Source organism: Macaca mulatta, chromosome 9 (genome assembly GCF_049350105.2).
Source record: "Macaca mulatta isolate MMU2019108-1 chromosome 9, T2T-MMU8v2.0, whole genome shotgun sequence".
Classification (NCBI taxonomy): Eukaryota; Metazoa; Chordata; class Mammalia; order Primates; family Cercopithecidae; genus Macaca; species Macaca mulatta.
The window spans coordinates 129,598,683-129,614,088 of NC_133414.1; the positions used below are offsets into that span (position 1 = coordinate 129,598,683).

At 47.4% G+C, this 15,406-nt stretch overlaps 1 long non-coding RNA gene across 1 annotated transcript in view; it reads right to left on the reverse strand.

The window, feature by feature from the left end:
* Nucleotides 1-15,406, reverse strand: part of LOC107000288 (uncharacterized) — a 56,871-nt gene that overhangs the window by 13,627 nt on the left and 27,838 nt on the right. Inside the window, exon 2 of the long non-coding RNA XR_013398425.1 lies at nt 1,463-1,577. This is a non-coding gene — a long non-coding RNA (uncharacterized LOC107000288). The remainder of the gene's footprint in view (nt 1-1,462; nt 1,578-15,406) is intronic.

A 15,406-nucleotide genomic window follows, 5' to 3' on the forward strand; every position in this document is an offset into this window, starting at 1 on the left:
TTCCACATTTGCTTCAGTCCTTGCTGGCACTGAACACTTTTGCATAAGAGCTTGTGAAAATAACACCACCTCTCTTATTTTAGGAGTTTTATCAACTAGTAGACTGTCCAGCTGGAATCACTGGCCTCTCATAATGTGAATTCTGGCTTCTGTGGCTATTAGCTGGTGACTTTGGTCAAGCCACTCAACTCTGAGCTGGTTTGTTCATTGGTAAAATGGGGGTAGCAATATATATTCATGAAAGGCTAGATTCTAAGCTAGTGCTGTCCCGTACAAATGTAATGATAGCGACATATGTAATTTTAAATTTTCTAATAGCCACATCAAAAAAAAAAAAAAAAAAAAGTAAAGGGGGAACCAAAGCACACACCATGATTAATGTTCATAAATTGTTTCATTGAATGCAGTAGCTTCCAAATACCATCATTTCAACGTCTAGTCAATATCCAATTGTTAATGCGATACTTCGTTTCATTTTCACATGAAGTCTTCAAGATGGGGTGTGTGTTTTGCACTTACAGCACATCTCAACTTGGACTGGTCACGTGGCAAGGGGCTGCTGTGTGGGACAGGACTGTTTTCCCCCTCCATAGCATTTTGAGCACGTGGCTCTGCGCTTTAGGAGGATCTTTGTATCTACACCTTGTCTGTAGATGGTCATCATTTGGGACCCTAACAGAACAGAGATGGCCTTCTTCCTGGCCTAACAAGTCCCCAGTACTCCCCTGTCGTCAGCAGGCCTCTGGGCTGTCTTTGAAAACCTTCCCTTCCGAGATAGGTTTCCTCCAACACCACAAACAGGTCTTTCCCATTCTCTGCAAATGTTCATGTCCATTTTGTCCTTGATGTGGTGGAAGTGTTCTTAAAAACTGCACAGTAGACTAAGATACAGTAAGAGAGAGGAATGCAGAGGATGGTGGGGTGATGCGGGAGGTGGAGAGATCACATCCTCCCTCGGGATGGGCTTGGTATTGTGGCACCCTGGGGCTCAGGGATCTGGTCTGTGGAATGTTGTCTTTGCTTGCCAGCTTAGCGCCCCACCTCGCCGCGCCCAGCTCAACTCTGTGGCTTCAACGGAAACACCCTCATTACAGGAGTGCCCCACCTCTGTGACCGCGACTTATATTTGATAATAAGCAGGTAGAAGGGGTGCAATTGTACATGGGCCGTGCTCAGAGAAACATGAAAAGGCTCAAGCCACGCTTCACCCTCAGGGGCCTGGACTGGGAGATGGGAGCCAGCGTCTGCTTGGGTTCTCCTGACAGCAATGGTCACTGTGGCTCGTGGAGAGTGACAAATGCAGGTGGGGTAGCTCAGACACAGGGCTCTAGGCTCTCCAGCGGGTCTAGGGGTGGTAGAGACCCCTCTAACTCTCCCCTCACTCCAGCTCCCAGACAGTTCCTTCCTTTTTATTTTTTCTGGAAGGCAGAGGTTGAGGGCCAGAGCTCTGCATTCAGCCTACCTGGGTTCACATTCCAGCTCTGCCACGTCCTGTGTGGCTTTGGTGAGTGATCCAACCTCTCTCTGCACTGGTGTCTTCCTCTATGAGTGGGGTGGTAACTCCTTCTTGGGGTTTTCTGAGGAATAAATGAGGCAATAAACAGGAGACTCAGCATCAGACCAGTGTACCATGATTATATTTTACAGGGAGAGACATGGTTCCTAGTACTTTGGCTTGTCCAGAATAGAGGCATCTTATTTTCCCCAATCAATTAATTTTATAGTTAAAAAATACAATATTAATAAAATCTATGCTGACAGAGAACAATCTCTGAGATGTACTCTGAAGTGAAAAAAGCAAAGTGTATAATATAGGCCAACATGGAACACAGACACGTGGCCTGTGTTTGGGATGGCACAAAAGTTACTGGTAATGAGTGACTGGGGAGGGGAGCCGGAGACAGCAGTGCGAGATAGCTTGACTTTTCATTCTCTAGCCCCTTGTAATATTCCCATTTTACCAGGAGTATGTATTCCTGCTTTTTTTTTTCGTTGTGAACATGAATTAATTTTTTCAATTAAAAAAAAAACTAATTCAAATATCCCTCCCACCCCCACCAATGATAAATTATCATTGTAAAAAATTTCCCAGTTCTGAAGAGAGAGCCTGAAAATGCTGTACCATTTCATTGCTGGGTGTTAGAGGATCCAGGGTCCCTGCCTGGGAAGATGGTTTGCTCCGAAATTCATTTTCTATGTATCAGCATTTAAGCATCTGTCGGGGTTTAACTGGGGTAAGAGGAAAGCAGCTACTCACGCATGTAACACGTATGCACCCAGCAAACATAGCGCTTCCCTCTCACACACGCACGCACGCATGCACACACACACTTACACAACCTAAGGACTACACATGAACCCCTCACCAACCAAACCACTTCATACCCACATACTAACAAATGAGCCACTTCACCTATCCGCATCCAACCCCAAAAGCTCTTTACACCCACAGACACACAACGCCCACCCCGACAACCAAGCACTCCACACACCACAACAGCCTTTACACACATGCACCCAACGACCAAAGTACTTCACACATGCAACCCAGAGATCAGAAGCGCTTCACGCATCTGCCCAATAAGCAAAGCACTTAATATACACACGCACAGAGCTTTACACACATATGCACCCCAACCAAAGGGTCCACACACACACTCACATGCCCCAACGCCTAAAGCACTTCACACACACACCCACATGAACACCCAAACAGCTTTACTCCTTCAACCAACGTGCATCATACACAGTCCCCAACAACCAAAATATTTTACCCCCATGCACCCCAACAGCCAATGCTCTCCATACAGATCCCCCTTCAAAAGCCCAAAGTGCTTCAATTGGTTTGATGCAGAGGTAGATACTTGAACACCAAGACATTAGACTGCGACTTTCTTTTCAGATTAATGAGCAGAAAAAGATTGGAGGAGGGAGGGGGCGAGAATGGCGGGAGAGAGCAATTACACCCAAATCTTTTCTCTGTTGATTAGGGATTCCTTCTCTAGCCTGCTTTGGCTCCAGCTAAATCTTTTTCTAATGAGATGTGGCTTATCCAGATCAAGGCCCTGAGAAAAAAGTTGCAATTAACTTTAAGAAGAAAAAGAGTGAGTGAGAAAAGGAAGGAAGAGTGGAGGGGGCGGCCAGGGGTAGGGGGTGGGGGCAGGCCCAGGGGCCTGGATGATCAGGCTGGGAGGAGCCCAGGGGCTGGAGCAGGCTCCCAGCAGGTGGAGGGGCGCAGGCCCCGGCTGTGCTTCTGGAGTTTAGGGAACAGCCCTGTGATGCCCCTGCCAGCCTGGGTCAGGCCTCGTGGCCACTTCAGGCTCAAATCAAGGTGCAGGAATGGTGAGTGCCCTCGGGTTTTGGCTTTCCCGGCTCTGCACCCCAATCCCTGGCAGCGGCCTCTCTCCTTTCTGTCTGCCTACCCTCTGGAGGACATGGGCCCTCCTCTGTCCACCCAGAACCTCGGGTGGTGTCTGGTCAGCACTGACTCTGCTCTTGGGAGCTGGGGGGTCCAGCAGTCCTCCGGCGGCCGGGAGCCACGGGGAGCTGGGGGGTCCAGCAGTCTTCCAGCGGCCGGGAGCCATGGGTTTGGCGTGGGCCTCAGCACTGATGGCTGCCGCCGAGGTCCCCCCGACTTGCCTCACTCTTTCCATCTGGGAGTGAGGTCTTGAGTTATTTTAATGTGAGTCACTTAGAAGGGTGGACAGGGCCTAGGACTGAAGGAGACACTTCATATTGAGATGCTAAAAACACCTCACGATCCTAGAACTGACACAGATTGACCTTTCTGTGTTTCTCTCTGGATAAAATCAAGCTAGACCCAGTCACAGTTGACGAATAGTCACTTCCTCTCGCTGAGGCTCAGTTTCGTCACCTGTTAAGAAAACGAAAGAAGTGGGGCAGTGGATCTCCAGAGCCTCTGCCAATCCTGACACCCCCAGATCCAGCAGAAGGCACAGATGCAGACTCCGCATGTCCTGATTTGAGTACTCACGGCTCCCTCCCTGATTCCCAAGCTCTGCTCGGCACATTCGCGGGACACTTACACCTTCCTGAAAGTTGTTTTCCGTGCAGAGATTGGTTTTTGCCCTATTCGGCAAGAAATATCCAGCAATGCCTGAAGGCAGCTTTCACAAATTTTGAGGTCTCTAACCTGGCGCTTGTGGTGGGGTCTCGGCTAATAACTGGACATCTGTATGCCAGCCGAGCTGGGGAGCCCGAGCCTGGATCAGATGGAGTTAGGATGGGTGGGGTGGATGGGGGCGCAGGAGTGGGCTGCAGTCTCCTTTCTCTTTGGTCACACACAGCCAGGTATGCGGAAGGGGTCTGGGCAGATTATTTAAAGCTGAAGTCCTTTATTTTCCTACCCACAGCATTTCCTTTTCCCGTTCTGTGCATCTCCCTGTGCAAATTAAAAAGGATTTTGATGGCACGCTGGTGACTCCATGGGATAAAGTGAATCTGGGTCTCTGCAACTTGCTTGACTTCCAAAGAAGCGGGGCCCTTGCATGTTGGTGGCCACCCACACACACGGGCTTCCTCCGTGGGATGTCTGGGTGACCCCTTGCCAAATAAGCCCCCCGGGCCTGGGCACAGATGAGCTGGGCCCGTCTTTCCTGTGTCTAAGTTCTAGAGAGGTCACACAAGTCCCCACCTCCAAGCCCCAAGAATTTCCTTCAAGCCTGGTTCCCGGGTCCCCAGCCAGCCCTCCCTTCTGTCCCTGCCCTCCACAGTGTTGGTTGCTGGAGACAATCTGGGCTTTCTCCTGTGTCTCTCTGGCTGTCGCCAATGTAATAAGCATATGTGCTAGAAATCCTAGCTGCAGTGCTAAGTTAGAAATTCTTCTTAAACATATAGCAAGGTCAGATGAAGGGGAAAAAAATAGAAAACAAAACACAAAACCCTGAAACAGAAATTGGACACAGGAGGGCAGATGTAGACTGAACAGGAAGTGCTGGCCTGAGGCTAAATGAAACAGCTGTCACCATTGTTCTGGACTGAAAACTGCCTTTGCAAACTCCATGCGGTCCAGGCTCAGAAAGCAGATGTTAATAATTACAGCACATGAAACGAAGGGCACAGGATTAGGCAAGTGACGAAAAAGAAATGGTACCAGTAGATTTATAACTCGCCTAGGCAAATCTGCTTGCTGGTGTGGGGGGTGGGCTGGGCGGCTTCCCTGCAGAGGCCCCTCCTCAACCCCCTTCCTAGTTTGGCATTTTGGCTTCCGGGATGATCTCAGAATTTGGGGATTGTTTTATGGTGGGGGGCCATGGAGACCCATTCAAGCTGCCTTTCCAGGGACCCCATGACTCCAGGGCCATAGACGGTTGCCTCTGACCTACAGGAAACAGGATAAAATCTCTAATGCTCAGCCCAGGTACAAAAAGGGGATCTGTGGGCAGAAAATCATTGGATGGGTTGCTGCAAGCCGGGACTCATGCGGACACAAAGCTGGGCAGCCATTCTTGGAGCTCTTGTTTTTACCAAAGGGTTCACGTCTAAAATCCAGGAGCTCAAGTTCTTTACAGCTGAAATTGATTCACACTTTAAAATCAGCCAGACCCTAGCGCCTTGGCAAGGGAGCTCAAGGAGGATGTTGGGACACTTAAATAAAGTCAGCAAGGCGAGTTTCTTGGGCTAATTACATAAGTAGAAAAGGCAGAGTCTTCACATGTTTTCTGAACATTCCTCAGTGCTTTTCCATGTGAGCCAGAATTGTAAAAAAACAAAACAAAACAACACACTCGCATCCACAAAAATTCCTCCCATCCCACCACCCCCTAGAAAGGACGTCTCTAGGAAAGGTTAGGAAGAAGGTAAAGCATGTGTTTGGCATCTTTATGCCTGATATGGAAACCATATGCTTAAATACACTAGCAAACATACTTAATATAACACTCTCTTTTATTAAATGTGGTTTTATAAACGCTCTCCCCAGCCAGGGCACCTTCCCCATGCTGGAGGCTGGAACTTGGCAAAATAATCTTCCCGCTGTTACATCTATTGATACACATTTTTTGAAAATGAGTCTCGGACCCTTGGAAAATAGACTGGTTCTGATTATTATTGCAAGAGGGAAGGGGCACACGAGGGCATCTTTTTCCCTCTGATAAATTAAAAGAACTGTAACGGGTGCTTTCTGCAACCTGTAAAAGGGCAGAGCCATCTGTGATTCATTTAGCAGCTCCTTATAGAAGATTTATTTGATTAATTCGGTCAGAAGAGAGAGAATATGGATTTTCCCCTTCTCTGAAAGGCACATATACACTCACACATGCACACATGCACCCACCCATGGGTAGACATCTCAGGAATGAAAAATGACTAATCGTGTTATTGGAACTGGCGAACGCAGGGCCTCAGTGGTGAGATAGCAAGCTCCCGCCCTGCCAATGGGAGGGCCAATTACAGAAGAGATTTAATATCCTCAGGCCCAATGCCATCAAAGAGTGAGCCCAGAGGATAATACCGTGAACTACTGGATCGCTTTGCTTAGGCATTGATTACTGGGTGCCAGGCACTGTGTTGAGCATTTTGAATGCATTATCTCATTACATCATCACAATGACCCTTGCAGGAGGTACTGTCGCCATCACCACTTTATAGACTGGGAGATGGCCCCATTCCCGGCAGGCCTCAGCTCAAAATTCTTTTCACTTTTTCCAGTGGAATTTTGCTTTCTCAGTCCTCCGTGCCTACAGCAGACAGATGGAGGCCACGCCTTACATTTATCTAGTGGTGGGTAATCTTGGAAGGGGTTATCCGCATTGGCTGTGCTTTATCCCTATAGGTTTCAGTTCAGTGTTGATTAGAGAAACACTCTCCTTTAGGCTTATCTCTAGTCTCAAGGAGAGCTCTGGCCTCCTCTGGCCTTTGTTGCCTCTAACTTACGTGACTCAACCCTATAAGCAATCATCTCTAGACCACTGTCAATTCCTGGTTGGGGGAGGTGGTAACAGCCCCTTAGAGAGGTCCTTGCAAAGGGCAAAGAAAATAGTACAGGTGAAAGGAATCATAAAAGCACACAAGATCTGACCCAAAGAAGATTTTGGATGTCAATGTCAGGAGTGGCAAATATATGGTAAGTAAATGTGTCACTGCTCTCTTTCCCTTGCTCACAGCAGACATTGCTAATTGATCCCAGCTCTGTCTTCTACTAAGCCTCAAAATCCTCAATATAGAACTCCAGTCAGCCTCTACCAATAGATCAGAATTAGCAAAAATAGTTGAAAGCTGTTTGCAGTCCCTTTCAGTTGAATGTTTCATTTTGTGGAGGGAGAAACAGGGGCCCAGAAAGAAGTCAGCTACAAAAACAGTCAGAGAAGGTCAGTTCTCAGCCTCAGATCTCTGACTTTCTCTGCCCGGTATTTTCAGCATCCACACCAGTGGGGCCGGTCCAAGCCAGGGTGCAGTGGGTCAGAAGCCTCTGTATTTTGCTGGGTCGCTGCTGTCACCCCCTCCCTGCAATAGAACGTCACTGAAGCTGCTCTGCAGACAGGATAAAAGGCATCCTTTTGAAGGCTGCAGAAGATTGAAATCTTTGTGACTTTAAAATAATTAACCCCAAACCAGGATGGAGTGGGGCAGCCTGAGCCCATGATCTGTTACAATCCAGGGTCTAAGATTCTAGAAAGAAGTAGAAGTTTTCATTTTGGAAATACTGGCATCAGTAGACGCTCCTCATTCTCTCACTGGCTGGACCACAGGAAATGCCTAGATCAAAGGCAACCAGGACTCAATAGGTTTAAGGTATTGAGGGCTTGTCTCGGCTGCGGGGCTGTCACCCCGGCCCTCAGACTTTTCAGCTGGGCGGAATTTCTCTGTGGAAAGAATAACAGGATTTTGTGAAAGGAAGAAGCAGGCTTCAAGTTCAGAAGTTCCCTCCAGAGCTCTTTCCTGCTGCTCCCTTGCTAGGACCTAATCTTCAATGTTTCTCAGCCCGACATGGCTCAAGGGGGATTTTGTGGCTCACTACCTAGTTCTGTTGAATATCTGATTGGTGGAGACAAGCTTTTCCATAGAAGAATAAGACTGAGTACCAGGACTCAGGTTCAGAGAATCAGAGGGTGAGTCTGAAATCCAACATATTTGGAAGGGAGGCAGTCATGGCACATTCAGTATGAAGAGCGTTTTCACTATCCCATTGGCAGAGTTGCCTGTGGGGTCTTTAGGGGACGTGCTTAAAGAATAGACAAGAATTGTGTGCAACTTGCCTCTCAGCTCTTGGGTTGATCCTGGTACTTCTGCTATTTTTGAGGAGGCTTGAAAACACTTTGTTTAAACCTGCCTTCTACAATCCTGTGTATACTACGAATTTCCATTATCTAAGAAGAAAATTTTGCTAACTGAATCAAACTCTAGCCCAGCCTAACTTCTTGAAAAGATCACAAATATTGAACTAGTGAGGTCCGAAATACTGAGGATTTTGCGGGCCCAAATACCGCCCCTTGAGGGAGTTTGTTGACCAACATCATTTGTTGAAAGAAGATGCTTGTATTACAGAAGTGGTTTTCCAGAATGTTCCTGACTGGGTGACAGTTCAGAGAAGGAGCGAAGTTGGGGGGCAGGTAATGAAAAGAGAAGATCCTCTGTGTACCTTTTTCTTTTCTTTTTTTTTTGAGACGTAGTCTCACTCTGTCGCCCAGGCTGGAGTTCAGTGGCGCGATCTCGGCTCACTGCAAGCTCTGCCTCCCGGGTTCAAGTGATTCTCCTGCCTCAGCCTCCTGAGTAGCTGAGGATTACAGGCACTCATCACCACAACTGGCTTTTTTTTTTTTTTTTTTTTTTTTTGTATTTTTAGCAGAGACATGTTTTTGCCATGTGGGCCAGGCTGGTCTCGAACTCCTGACCTTGGATCATCCACCTGCCTCAACCTCCCAAAGTGCTGGGATTACAGGTGGGAGCCACCATGCCTCGTCCCTCCCTGTGCCATTTCTGATTCCACTTATGGATAAACAAGCAGGCTGAGGTGGGTATGCATTACCCTGAAGACACAACTCAAAAGAGGACTGTGTGCCTCTGGGAATTTCACTTAGTGGCCAACCAGATCTTCACTAGATGTGTGACTTTGGACAAGTTAGATAACATCTCCTATTTCCTTCTCTGTAAAACAGGAGTAACAATAGCACCTACCTCACAAGGTTGTTGTGAGGATTAAATGAGATAAAGCACTTAGAATAGGGACTGGCACAAAGTACCAAGAAAATATTATCTCCCCAATGTCCATTGGCTGATGAATGGATAAAGAAAATGTGGTCTATCGATGCAATGGAATATTATTCACCCATAAAAATAAACGAAGTGCTGATACACAGTACCATGTAGACGAATGTGGAAGACATTATGTTGAATGAAAGAAGCCAGACACAAAAGGCCATCTATTGTATGATTTCATTTATATGAAATATCTAGAATAGGCAAATCTACAGAGACAAAAAGCAGAATCATGATTTCTTAGGGCTGGTAGGGGATGGGAGGACGGGGAAGTAACAGCTAAAGGGTATGGGATTTCTTTTTGAGATGACGGAAATGTTCAAAAATGGACTGTGGTGATGGTGGCACATATCTGTGAATATACTCAAAACCATTCCATTATATACACTTTGAATGACTTGTATGGGATGTGAATTATATCTTAATAAAGCTGTTTAAAAGAAAACTTTTCTTTTAGGTGAGTGTGGTTACAAAAACGGGATGATGGAGCCTTTGACAACTAGAGAGTGGTTGCTCTACCTACAGACATTCAGATAGAAAAGAAAAACATGCCTGTGGGCCAAACTCAGCCTCAGTTTCCCCATCTGCTAGACAGATAGTTCCTCCCTCAAAGGGCTGTTGGAAGGAAAAATGAGATAATTCATCTACAGCACTTAGCATGGAGCCTGGCATATTCCAGGCACTCAGGAGGTAGCAGTGGCATTGCCATTATTCTTTTAGACTCTAGAATTCCATGCTGGAGGAGTTTGGGGGGCAGGCTGGCTGGAAAGGAAGTGGGTAACTAGGCGTCATGTCCTGAAGCTACATTTGCAAATGAAGCCTACTGCATTAGCTTAGGTCATATGTTACAATGAAAAAGACATTTGCAAAGTTTTCTAAACATGCCTTTATTCACACTTTCATAGGGTTGAAAACACACCTGTAATCAAATAATAACATTATTATTAAAGTTGAAGTGTCTTTGATGAGAGGCCCATGAGGATTTTGGAAGAATTTAAGTCTCCCTGATCCCTGAAAACTGATCCCATAGGTGCCTGATTCCATAGGTGCCTGATTCCATAAGTGCCACTACTATTGTTAGAATTAATATTTAAGTGACCACATGTGAAGGGCACTGGACAGAGTGAAGAGGCTGGGCTCTTGACTCAGCCACTCACCAAATGTGCAACTTAAGGAAAATACTGTTATTTCCCTGGACTTCAGTGTTTTCAACTATAGGATGAGAAGATGGTGGGTGCAACTTCTGAATATCCTTCAAGCAAAAAACTTCAGAATCCATGATAATGGCCCAAATCTTATCACCACCTAGGTAAGCCAGATTGGACTGCCTGAAGGATGTCTCCCATAGACTGGAACTTGTCCTTTCTATTCCAAGGGTCTTGAGTTCTAGAATTCCAGGCCAAAGCTCACAGCACTCTTGGTAGAGAAGAGCCTCACCACTACCTCCATTCTGATTCCCCCTTAGGCTGAAGTGCCAACATGGTTAATCCTCTCTCTGGGGCTGGAGACACTGAATTGAAAAGTATCACCCCTAAATTCATGTCTACTGGATCCTGTGAGAGCGACCTTATTTGGAAATAGGGTCTTTGGAGATGTAATCAAGTTAAGATGAAGTCATACTGGATTAGGGTAGCTCTTAATCTAATGATTGGAGTTCTGCTAAGAAGAGGGAAATGTGGAAGACGTGACACAGAGGGGAGAATGCCATGTGTAAGTGGAAGCAGAGATTGAAGTGAAGCTGCTGCAAGCCAAGGAAGTCAGACTGCTAGCACCAATGACTAGAAGAGAGACATGGAACAGCAATGTGATCATCCCAAGGGCATGGCCAGAATTTCGTGGCATCAGTGATGCTGTAGCTCACGCATCCGAACTTGCTTCACACGGTCTCAGAGCAGCTTCTACACCCCACCAGCTTTCTGGTCCTCCATGTTTTGGGGGCCAGACACCAACTGGACAGTACCCAAAAGCTGTCCTATTCTCCTTCCCTACTTTGACTTGGTGCTGAGCCTCGCCTGTGGGTTCTGCAGCAGTGAGAAAGGATGGGGCTGAAGGCTTGGCAGTTCCTCAGGCATGAGGGATAACCATGGTTATTGAAGAAGAATGTCTAATGACACAGAAAAGTGCTCATGGTTCATTTGTTCATTCATTCAACAAATATTAGTGTTACTTGAGTACCCGCTCTGTCACAGGCACTGTCTCAAGCTCTGGAGGTACAGCACTGCTGGCGGGAATGGGGATGAGCCAGTCCAGGGATCCTGGGGCTCCAGGGTTCGCTGAGATTGTTCTGTGGATCCCTGAGCATTTTTGCATCTCTTAATATCTCATGGAGATTGTATAGTTACTCCCAGCAAGATCACTTGGGCTGACATGTCACCTTCCTTTGCAGGAATCTGGAATGACATCAGCTGGAAACGGTGATGCTAAATATCTTGTGGTGGTCAGAAGCTGCCTGAAAGATAGGACTGCAGTTAGAAATAAGTTTCTTTTCTTTTCTTTTTTTTTTTTAAGATGGAGTTTCATTCTTGTTGTCCAGGCTGGAGTGCAATGGCACGATCTTGGCTCACTGCAAACTCCACCTCCTGGATTCAAGTGATTCTTCTGCCTCAGCCTCCTGAGTAGTTGGGATTACAGGCAACTGTTACCATGCCGGGCTAATGTTTGTATTTTTAGTAGAGACAGTGTTTTGCCATATTGGCCAGGCTGGTTTCGAACTCCTGAACTCAGGTGATCTGCTTGCCTTGGACTCCCAAAGTGCTGGGATTACAGGCATGAGCCACCATGCCTGGCCAAGTTAGAATTAAGTTTTTAAAATAGGAAAGCAATTAATACATTATAAGTGCCTTGGCTTGATAGATGAACAACTTTCAAAATGTAGAACTAGAGGGATGGGCCAAATAATTGAAAGTGTTCTTGAGGAGAGGAAAGCCCTTTATTCAACTTAATATATTGACTAAGTTTATTTAATATATACCTTTGAATAGAACCTATATGCCAGACCCTATGGTTGGCAGTGGGTACAGTGACACAACACAGAGAAGGTCCCTGCTCCCACGGAGCTGAGGCACTTACCACAGGAGACAGTCAATAGGCAAACAAAAGCCACTTTCTTAGGCACTCAATACATGACAGTTATTCATTGGAAACAGTGAATAACTAGAATAACTATCATGTACTGAGTGCTTAAGAAGGTGGCTTTTGTCCCATGCAGGCACAACCCTGGGCTCTGGAGACGAGCAAGGAGCAGCAGAGGCCAGTTCAGGCCGACTCCTTGCTATCCTGAAACTTACATCCTATCAGGGCTGGCAGCTGAGAAGCAAATGGGGAAAAAAAAAAATCCAAACAGGAAAAGGTCAGATGGAAACATCAGTGACATGGTTGAGACTTCCAGGGAGATGGGAGGGGGCTACTTTAGCAGGTAGTCAGGGAAGACTTCTTAGAGGAGGTGGTGAGAGAATCCCAACACTCAGTTCTTTCAAGAGGCAAGGTGAAGGAAGGAGAAGCACAATCTGTGCCTAGACTTGGCAGGTCCGAGTTTTGTAGGAACGAGCTAGCTTTGCTTTAGGGCCACAGGTAGGTAAACTGAGGTGATGTGATCTGTCTAGGGTTGCTCAAGAAGTCAGTGGCAAAGCCAGGCTAGAGCTCTGGGTTTGGGCTCCCTGGGCAGTGCTCTTCCCATGCTGTGTACCATCCTGCCTCTTAGGAAATGACTTCCTGAATGCTTTCATGGACCTCTGGCCACACAAAGGATGTGTCTGTGTGTCAGGCGGGTCTCAAGGATTTCTGGAAGTCCTACAATGTGCATGGTGCTATGCCAGGAGCCACAAGGAGTGTGACGGACCAAGCTATGAGGGATCTACACTGGCATAGGAAGATGAAAGCAGCAATACCAGAGGGTGTGGGTGTGACAGTGTCCCAAAGTGCTGCTAAAAGAAGCGGTGGGTTGAAGGGGTTCCCGGGAGGAGAGGCCACGGCAGCTGGGCTGGGAGCTTAACCTCTCATTTACTCACAGACAACTTCTCAGCCTGCATTTCACTGTCCCCCCAGCCCCTAGCATGGGGGCCCAGGGACAGGAGGAGGTCTTGGCACAGCTGCGGCTGGAGGTCTCTGCCTTGAGCCCCAGGTTGAGGTGTCTTAGACCTGCAGAGAGGCCCCTGCCCAGGGTTCCTATGGGACTAGCCCTGCCCCTGCTCACTTCTGTTCCTTGTTGCTGTGCCACCCCCCGCTGGCTTTGATGTTGATCCCACTCAGCTTGGCCCAGCTTTGAGGTCTCCTGCTATGACGCCCCAGGATGGCTCTCCAGTTCGCAGGGACTCTCCCTCTCTGTATCACAGCCCAGATCTGGCCTCCTCCTTGCTGGGTTGTGGCAGCGGGATCACTCTGGGGCCCAGGGAGAAGTAACGAAGGAAAAAGATAACTTTGGGCCAGATTGGGGAGGGTTTTATAGGCCTGGGGTCGCTAGGCAGATGCGCTCTGATGGATGATGGGGAGCCCCCAATCCCTGGCCATCTGAGTGGCATGTGAGGCCTAATGGGGGCAGTTGGAAATAATGATCATGAGTTTCCATTTCCTCCCTGAGTAGCCACGGTCAAGTTCCTTGGCAATATCTGCCTTGTTGACTTTACTCTGTGCCTCAGTTTGCCCATCTGTAAAATGGCGATAATAAGAATGGGTAATTCACAAGGTTGTTATGAGGACTAAATAAGGATGTGCCTGAGTCACTGTACTCTCTCTAAACTGGAACTGTCATTGATGCTGAAATCTCTGATGGATTTGGGAGGAATTAGCCCTGTGGAAGCACAGGTGCAATGGTGCTTGGAGCCTCTTTGCTGCCTTCTGCGTGACAGGAGCCTTCCTCCCCTGTCTTGCGTTTGTGTTTTCCTCCTTCTCTGGCACCTGGCCCAGTTTGGCCCTAATAACCTTTGAGGGACCCTCATAGCTGACCCCCAGCCTCTTTCTGCTCACAGCTGCCTGATGGATCTTCCAGCCCTGCTCAAAGTCCTCTATGGCTCCCGGGGGCTACACAGCAAATATAGCCACCTCCTTAGTCTTTATTTAAGATCTTCTGCAATCTGACCTTTGTCTTAACCTTTCAGCCCCATGTGGATCTGGGGAGTCCAAGCCTGAATTTGAGTCTGGGTTCCATTGCATCTGAGCTGTGAAACCTTGGGAAATGCATGTAACCTCTGTGCACCCTGGTTTTCTTATTTGTGAAATGAAAATCAGTACTCCTTCCTTGTGGACTCCACAAGGATGTTTGAAGATCAGATGAACGGGGATGTGTCTGGTGTTCGTAACCCAGAAAGCAACTTGCTGTTTGGGGGCCACACAGTGGTTTCCTTTCTCTTAGACCTTTGTCCACACTATTCCTCCACCTGGAGTTCCTTGTCATCTTCAGTTACCATTGTCCAAATGGGTATAGCGTTCAGAGCCCAGGGCAGACGCCATGTCTTGTCTGTAAAGACGCCCTGACTATTCTGCCTAAAGTGTATGTTTCCTATATCTGATCCTCACACCTCTCACAGACACGTCTTCCTGTATCTGCTGTCTCCTTCCTTTGACTGGGAGCTTCTAAAGGGCAGGGCAATACCGAAATCAGCTCTGCTTTTTCCATTGCACCTCGTACTCCACACACAACAGATGCTTGATGAGTACTTCGTAAAAGGATGGGAGTGTGTGTGGATGAGTGAGCGAATTTGGGGAGAGTGATGGTGCACTGAAGCCAAAGGGATGGCCCCATCCCCCTGGGACCTATTTCATGGCCCTTGGTGACTGTGCCTAATGGACAGCCATTTCCCACATGTGGCTCAAATTTTCACAAATGGGATAGATCCATTCACCTCTATAAGGAGGATTTAGGGGCAGAAATCTGATTGGAAGTTGGTGAATGGGCTTGTCTGGACATTGTATTATGCAGACCAAGCATATGTTTTAAAAAATTATATATATAGCTGGGTGCAGTGGCTCACACCTGTAATCCCAGGACTCTGGGGAGCCAAAGTGGGAGGATTGCTTGAACCCAGGAGTTTGAGACCAGCCTGGCCAACGTGAAGAAACCTTGTCAATACAAAAGAAAAAAAATTAGCCTAATGTGGTGGGACATGCCTGTGGTCCCAGCTACTTGGGAGGCTTAGGTGGGAGGATCACTTGACCCCTGGAGGTTGAGGCTGCCATGAGTGGTGATTGTGCCATT